At 36.2% G+C, this 8,266-nt stretch overlaps 1 pseudogene; it reads right to left on the bottom strand.

Annotated features, from left to right (window-relative positions):
• Positions 1-7,566: 7,566 nt before the first annotated feature.
• Positions 7,567-8,041, bottom strand: LOC124985451 (transcription factor BTF3-like; annotated as a pseudogene).
• Between the last annotated feature and the right edge of the window lie 225 nt (positions 8,042-8,266).

Here is an 8,266-nt window from a genome sequence, read left to right as displayed (position 1 = left end):
ATAACAAAAACTTATTTCTCACAGTTCTGGAAACTGAGAAGTCCAAGATCAAGGCAGAAGCATATTTGGTGTGTGCTATGCACCCCCTTCCCGACAGCACTATATTCTCACTCTAGCTTTACATGGCAGAAAGTGCCAAGGGTCTCTCTTGAGTGTCTTCTATAGGCATTAATCCCATTCATTAGGGTAGTGCTTCCAGAACCTACTAATAATCATCTACTAAGGGCCCTAATTTCTAATACCAACCTCTGAGGTTAGGAATTTAGAATACGAATTTGAGGCAGAGTAAATATTCAGACCACAGTGCTTCTCCTTCAGGATCTAAATTTAGTATGTGGTAGATATTTTAGTTTGAGTTCCCCAAACTAAGCATTCAATGACGACTGTGAGTAGAAATTTTACTTACGTGTAATTCTAAGAATCAGAATTGAGAGAGTGGAAGGAAGAAATAGAAAAGAAAGAAAAGCCTCTTAAAAAATATTTTATTGAGCAGGTCACCACTGTGTGTAAGTAGAGGTCAATCTCAATAGGGTTTCTTCCATCAGCTATGTAGAAGTGCCCAGGACAAACCACCAAAGGACAGGAAGGTTAAGACATTTATTAACGGAGTCTTACTTTCCATTGGTTGTCAATTGCCTCCAGAGGTGTCAACTTCCCTGTACCTCAGAGCTGAGGCTGCGCCGGTGAGAGTCTTTCCAGGTTTTAGTGAAAGGCTTAACGAAGAAAAGTAAGAAAACTCAAGGTGTGGGCCTAAGGAGGGGCAAGGCCCATGTGCATGGAATTGTCCTCCAGACTGTGTTCAAATCTGACAATGAGGAATGTGGCATGAGGCATCAAAAGTATCTGGTGCCGTGAAATAGGATCCCTGTTTCTATTTTCTGAGGCCTGAGCACACTGACTCTTTAACTGGACACAGAACATGAAATGTCCTGTATAACTGTTGGGGCATTTGATGGTATGTTTTCAAATGGAGAAGGAGAATGACATTTTAGCATAGTGATGTATAGAAAATGTTCTAAAAAGACCAGTTAGATGGTGTGAATGTTTTGATTGTCTTGAGATGATCTTAAAGGAAGCTTACCCTTGAGAAAACTGGTACAAAGAGCTGATAAGTTTTATAATGAAGAGAAATTTATTGAGCATTTACTCTGTCAGGCATTGTTCTGAGGTCTTTATGTATCCAAGTGCAAGCATGGGGCATCTGTGCTGAGAAAATACTTTCCTAAGGGTAGCTTTGTGTCTGGTCAACCTTGGGATGAGATCATATCACTATTTAAGGCAGAAGGGCAATTAGCTGAATTGAGTTGATCCCAGAGACTCAGAAGAACACATTCTGCTTCCTGCCTGCAGTCCTCGAAGAGGTGGTATAATCTCACTAATGCTGCCTCATTGAACTTGTCCTGGAGAAGTACCAGAACATTCTGCTCTAATCACACCTCACATGAGAGCTTGCAAACCAATTTGTTTCTAGATCCAAAGGGGAAACGTTCTCAAAGTTAATTTTATCAATGGCTCTAGTGTTAAAGAAACATGTTCATTTAAGAGGACATAATAATTTGAAAAGTGGCCATGAACTAAATAAAACAGGTACTCATACTGATACAGAAAAGATAGAAACAGAAGAAGTTTTTAATTGAAAAGTAATAAAAACTCAGGTAGATAGAATTAGAGAGCATACAACAATTCTAGAAACTTAAAACATGACTTCAAAATTCAGTAGAAAACCTGAAGAAAAAACCTTATAGGATAAAAATTATTATCCTCCTGATCAATGAAGGAAATATTTAACAACACAGGCTAAATACAAAGAAATATAAACAATAAATGAAAAGTAACAAAAATGAAGGATAGATTTAGGAGAACTTTTTTTTTTTTTTTTAAGGTTTGTTATGCTGTTTCATCCTTTTTTTTTTTTTTTACATTTACATAGGGTAATGATGTTTATTTTATTTTTCCCCTCCCCCCCACCCCTCCCACCCCTCTTTTCCCTCTACACAGTCCTTCTTTGATTTAGGAGAACTTATGGCATGAAACTTCATAAAAAGAGAAGGACAGATAAAGATCTTTGATTATAAGAGACAATAAAAACTTTTTTTTTCTGAACTGAAGAAAAACTAAAAAGTTTTTAAATGAAAGTGATACCTGTGAGCCAGAGGCTATAGCCTGTGAGATTTCTAAATTCCAAAAATAAAAAGTATATTTTATAAGTTTTTCAATAGAAATAATAAATTATTATAGACTTCAAAGTCTCTATGAGTGGAGTGTGTTCTCTGTTAATGTTTTTACTGGCAACTCTACAGAGTAACAGTTAAAAATATAAGAATTACCATCAGAGACTTTCCAGAAGAACATGGAGAAAAATTAAAATTTGTACAGAAGAAAGCCCGTCAACAACTTATAATTAGCATGAGTAGGGAACTTGTGGCTACATTTTTTAAAAAAGAAAATCACATTAACATAAGACTTCCAAGCTACAAGATGACACAACAATGCTTATAAACATTTGAGAGAAAAGATCTATGATCCAAGAATCCTAAGTGAAATTCAGAATATCATTTATATGCAACAGCACATGAAAAATTTGAATATTCAAGTATTCATAAATATATCTTCCAAGTACTCTGTTACAGGAAACTAATGTCAGAAGAACATAAAACTAGAACTTACATATCAAAATAGAAAAGGATGACTTGAAAGTAAAAGAGGTGAGATAAATCTTACACAAGATATGACAACTGAAACTATCTACTTAAAGCCCCACAGCTTGACTTTACCATTCCAAGAAAGTTTTGCCCAAGAAGGTAAGATAGTTTTATAAATATTTCTGGTTTTAGGAACTTCCTGAAAAATCTATGTCTGAACAACAACAACAACAAAAATCCATTCATATAGTTTTCATCAGAATTAACAGCCCCCTTTTAAGAACAATTGATCACTCAAGTGGGTTTTTTCATATTACTCTCCATCAAGGGTGGTCCCCACGTAAAACAATCCTAAATTTTACCCAGTTCTAGAGTTTGTTCAATCCCAATCAGAATCCCATACTACACACTGAAAAATGCATCCTAAAACCAGACTCCCCAAACCTTACAAATAATCTGCCCTTGATTCCATAGTCTGAGATGTTACTAAGATCCTGAGAAGATTGCCGTCTGCTATTACAGTGAGCAATAAATAAACTTGACTTTGCTTATTTAGTTATTTTGGTGATCTTTTGGAGGATTCAACAGCTGGCAAAGGTTATAAATATAAATTCAAAGCAATTAAATGACTCATAAGAAATTTAAAAATTGCTTATGCTAGGGCAGTGTTGCATGCCTATAATCCCAGCAATTTGGGAGACTGAGGCAGGAGAATCACAAGTTTGAGACCAGTCTCAGCAATTTAGTGAGACCTTTTCTCAAAATAAGAAATAAAAAAGGTGGGGATGTAGCTCAGTGGTAAGCACTGAGTTCACTGCCCAATATCCCCCCACACCAAAAATTGCATAGAAACAAACACCTTAATAGACAAATGACAAACTGGTAGAAAGTATTTTTAACATACATTACAAAAAGATGCCTAATATCTCTAATACATAAAGAGCTCTTAAAAATTGAGAGATAAAGCTGGGTGTGATAGCACATGCCTATAATCCCAGTGGCTCAGGAGGTTGAGGCAGGAAGTTCATGAGTTCAAAACCAGCCTCAGCAAAAGCGAGGAGCTAAGCAACTCAGTGAGACCCTGTCTCTAAATAAAAAATAAAAAATAGGGCTGGAGATGGCGCTCAGTAATCAAATGCCCCTGAGTTCAATCCCTGGTAAATTCCCATCCCTCAAATTGAGAGATAAAGGAAAAATAGTAGAAAAATGGGAAAAAAGACACATAATCTACATACCCATACATGTGCATACACATATGTAAAAATGTTTTAAACGAATCTAAAGTGGTAACAAAGTAGGTTAGTAGTTAACTGAAACTAGAAGAAACAAAGAGTGATTACAAGTGGACACAAGATTTTTTGGAGGGTTAGAAATGTTTTAAAAGTGGATTGTGGTGATAGCTGCACAATTCTGTAGTGTATTAAGAATCATTGAATTTTTCACATAAATGGGTGAATTTTAGAGTATTTCAAGTTATAACTCAATAAAGCTATTTAAAAAGTGAACCTTAAATAGATTAAGTTTTTAGATGTTCTACATCTGGGATGATTGGACAAAATGGGTTTTTAGTAATCTGGAAAACTGCACACAAATATTGTACTTTGATAAAATTGTTTTTCATAGGATCTGGGTAATATTTAGAAAATACTTCATATATATACAAAAATTAAGATTAAGCAGAGGGCTAGGGAGATAGCTCAGCTGGTAGAGTGCTTGCCTTGCAAGCACAAGGCCCTGAGTTCGATCCCCAGTTCCGCAAAAAAAAAAAAAAAAAAAAAAAAAAGATTAAGCAGTTAAGTAATTCACTGTAGATAATGAGAGCCAGTTTTCTCTCAGAGTTAAAATAGGGAAATGAAGTATAAACAAACCCTGAATTGAAATCAGAGCAGAAATATCAGCATGAAGTCATGGATATGTATGTAGTGACATACCAGTGGCAATGAGAACAACTAGCTACCAGATCTTGGTTTCTAAATGCCATTCTTCAACAAAGGGAAGGTAGTGTATCATGGAGAAATGACTAATTCCAGGAAGCCTGGGGCAGAGAGAATGCAAGATGAACTTGTTATATCTTATGGTACTAAATGGTAAAGAAATGTTTACAAAATGATTGGGGCTATGTCTTAACAACATGGGAGCTAACTTAAAGGGAGCTTCCAGTGCCTGTATCTGGGACAATCTGAACTAAATAGTAACAAGACATATAATTCATTGAGGCTATGAGTACAAACTGACAAAGGTAAGTAAGTGGATGAATAAATACATGGGGGGAAAGGGACAGCTCTTATATAGGATAGAATTTCAATTAATAAATATAGAGAAAATAATGCAAATTTAAAAATCACCATTAGAAAAAAAACCATAATATTTGTTGCAATCAATATTCATCTATGGAGGCTAAAATTAATAAGCAAAAGTGTAAAGAGAAACAGATTATTTGTGTAGTTGTAAGGTATCTCCCCACAAAGTACTCAGTAATTACAGTAACTTTTTATATCTTATTTAAGAAATCTTTACTTAACTCAAGGGCCCCAAGTGTCTCTCCTATATCTTTTGAGAAATCGTATAGGTCTTGCTTTTATATTTAGTACTATGATGTCTTTAGCATTTACTTTTGTAGATAGTGTGTAGTGGGAAGAATGGTGTCTTCCCCGAAGATGACAATGCCTCAACTCCTAGAACTTGTAAATATGTTTCTTTACATAGAAAAAGAAAAGTTTCAGATATGATTAAGGGTAAAGACCTGACATGAGGTAAATTATCCTGAATTATTTTGGTTGGCCAATTAAAATATATTATGAATTATATATGAATTCTTAAAATTATATGAATTCTTAAAATTACATGAATTCTTAAAAGTAGAGGACCCCTAGTGTAGAGTCTCTCTTATCCAGGTCATACCTTATACCTGCTAAAGTTGCACAGCTCAGCTTGCCCTTCATGGCTGCAGCTACAGGGAAAAGATTGATGGTGAAGAGGAGAGGATCCTGGAAAGTGCACTACCCTGAAATTTCTCACTATCATTTCCATGCTTTTCTTTTTATTATATAAATTTACTTATCCCTACAATAAGATAGAATTCTTTTATTTTAATCTTTAAATAAACAGCATAATATTGTTAAAAAAAAAAAAAAAAGCAGGGACACTTCTTGTCTGCAGGCAGAGAGGGATGTGACATTTGAAGAAAGGTCAGAGAGAAGTGGCCCTGTAATTTTAAAGAGGGAGGCAGGGGACACTGAGCCAAGGAATGTGGGACCTCTAGACACTAAATATCCAATAGTTTGGAACAGCTTAGATGTTCATTAGCTCATACCATATCTCATAATGTTTGTGTAGTGCTTAAGAGTTTTAAAAGTCTGTATAGGGTAATAATGTAGACATTGCCCTTTGACCAATTTGCAAAAAATTTAAAGAACACTTGCAAACAATCAAAGTAGGCCTGGTTGATTGAAAAGAATTTAAAAAGAAAAAAACTGAAATGATAGAAAAAAATATTTAACACGTTCTTTTCATGGTTTATTTTCTTATGTATACTTTGTTCTGTTTTTTTTTTTACAATGAAAGCAAGGTGTATCATTATAATAGGCAAGCAAAAGTAACAGAGGATATCATTATCCTACCTATCTAAAGGTCATAGAATGTAACACCTTAGTGCTGTTTCTTTCCTCAATACATTGTCTCCCTCTTTTGTCCTAAAGAGCCTTGTCACTCCTAAGATGGAAAACTTCATGTTACTAGTTTCTAAGTTCCAAAGTCTGAGGGAGTAGAAGAAAAGTTGAAACCTCCAGAAACAGCACAGAGGCAAGATGACTGAAATGAAACTATCATCTTACAAGTTTACCTTCAGTTATTATGAGGCCACTCCCCCCAGAAAGTAGCCACTCAGTAAATGGTTGTTGAATAAATGAATGAAGAGGGATTAGTAAATAAAATTGGTTTAATATACCTATTTAGTGCTCAATTTCTCATAAAAATTCTATTCCCATGTTCAGGATAAAGATTCAAAACAGTATTTTCAGCTCCTGACGTTGGCTAATATGGGCATATATTTTTCTTCTGCTGGTATCTTTCCTTTCTGACAAAGCTGCTTCTACTCTGCTCTACTGACACTATCTGAAAGCCACTCTGAGATGACTAGCCCCTTATCAGTTTGTACTTTCCTCCCTTCCTCTGTCCTACAACATCTAATATTTTGTTTAATCCTGCATACTCTAGTTATTGCTCCTGTCAAGAAGAGATACCTTATCACTGGGATTTGGTCTGAGGGCAAAAATTCAACTACAGTCATCAGTGCAACATTAAGAATCAAAAAGGCCTGCCTACCTGCCTGCATGCCTGCTTGCCTTCTTTTCCTCCCTATCTCCCTGACCTACCTTCCTTCCTTCCTTGCCTTTCACCATAACATTTTCTGCTTAATTTTTTTGGGGTAAGTGACTAGATCTGGTTATTTGGGACCCCCTGGAATCAGAGCTCTGGCCTAGGACACAGGCAAGCCTCATCAGCCCACCCTGCCAAGGGGAAGGAAGGGACAATCCCAGGCTGCTCCTGCAACTACCTTTGTTGCAGGAATTTCTTTTCCTTTCTTCTTCTTTTTTTCCTTTTCCTACCTATGGCCCTTTCCCCTTCCACTTTGGACTGCTTTTTTTTTTTTTTTTTAACTAAGCAAAGAACTTTATTAACCTTTGTTTCAAACTTTATTCCCAGGCGCTTCAGCTTAATTAGCTTCAAAGAATAAATTTTGTATAAGCAAAAACTGAAAAGAGTTGCAGTGTCCAAGGGACTTGGGCTCAAAAATATTAGAGATCTAGATTTTATCAGATCCATAAAAAAAAAAAAAATTAAAAAGCAGTCATAATATAAAATAGCAGCTCCCAGTAACTTCTTCAAGTTTATTTTCTTCAGAAGTTGATCAGTTCATTTTGCCTCAATTCTTAGAAGCCTCATCAAAATTCTCCACAAGATCTGGAACTTCGTCATCATCCTCCTCTCCAGTAGCAAGTGGTGCTTTACCATCCACAGATTGATTTTGGGCAGAGCTTCAGCCTGTCTCCTTAAACTAGTCAGATTGTCTGCTCCAAGCTGGTTTAAGGTGCTGGATAGCGTTTGTCAGTTGATTTGTCTCAGCAAGGCTTGTAACGGTGAAAGTGTTTGCTGCCAGAGATGCCTGAACTTTAGGGTTGTTAAAATGAATCGCTATTCCTTGGTTTGTAAACATATTCACCTCTTCAATATCAGAGATATCGTTACCCCTAACTTCTTTAAGGGAACTGAAGTTTTTTATCACGTGCTGTAGCTGTTCTATGAACCATCTTCTTTCTGCGAGCAGTTCCTTTTCCACCAATGTACACTTGTGCCTGTAGTTTGGCAAGTTTTTCCTGGGTCATGACAGTTTCTTTCATCTTGTTGGAGCGGAAATGTTGGCGCTCAGGGGGTTTCTGGCAGACTAGCTGTGATTAGGCGCACATATGTGGGGACACAAGATGGCAGCTCCCATTGACTGCTTTTTACCATCATCGGATGAAATAGATAAACTCTTGGACTCAATGTTTGCCCTGACAGTGCAGGCTGCCTCACCCTTTGTTTTCCTTGTTGTTCATGAGGTCCTTTGAGCCATTTTGGGATTT

This window comes from Sciurus carolinensis, chromosome 5, assembly GCF_902686445.1.
Source record: "Sciurus carolinensis chromosome 5, mSciCar1.2, whole genome shotgun sequence".
NCBI classification, from domain to species: domain Eukaryota; kingdom Metazoa; phylum Chordata; class Mammalia; order Rodentia; family Sciuridae; genus Sciurus; species Sciurus carolinensis.
Note: the sequence above shows the minus strand (reverse complement) of the source record. Positions and strands in the feature narration are given on the sequence as shown.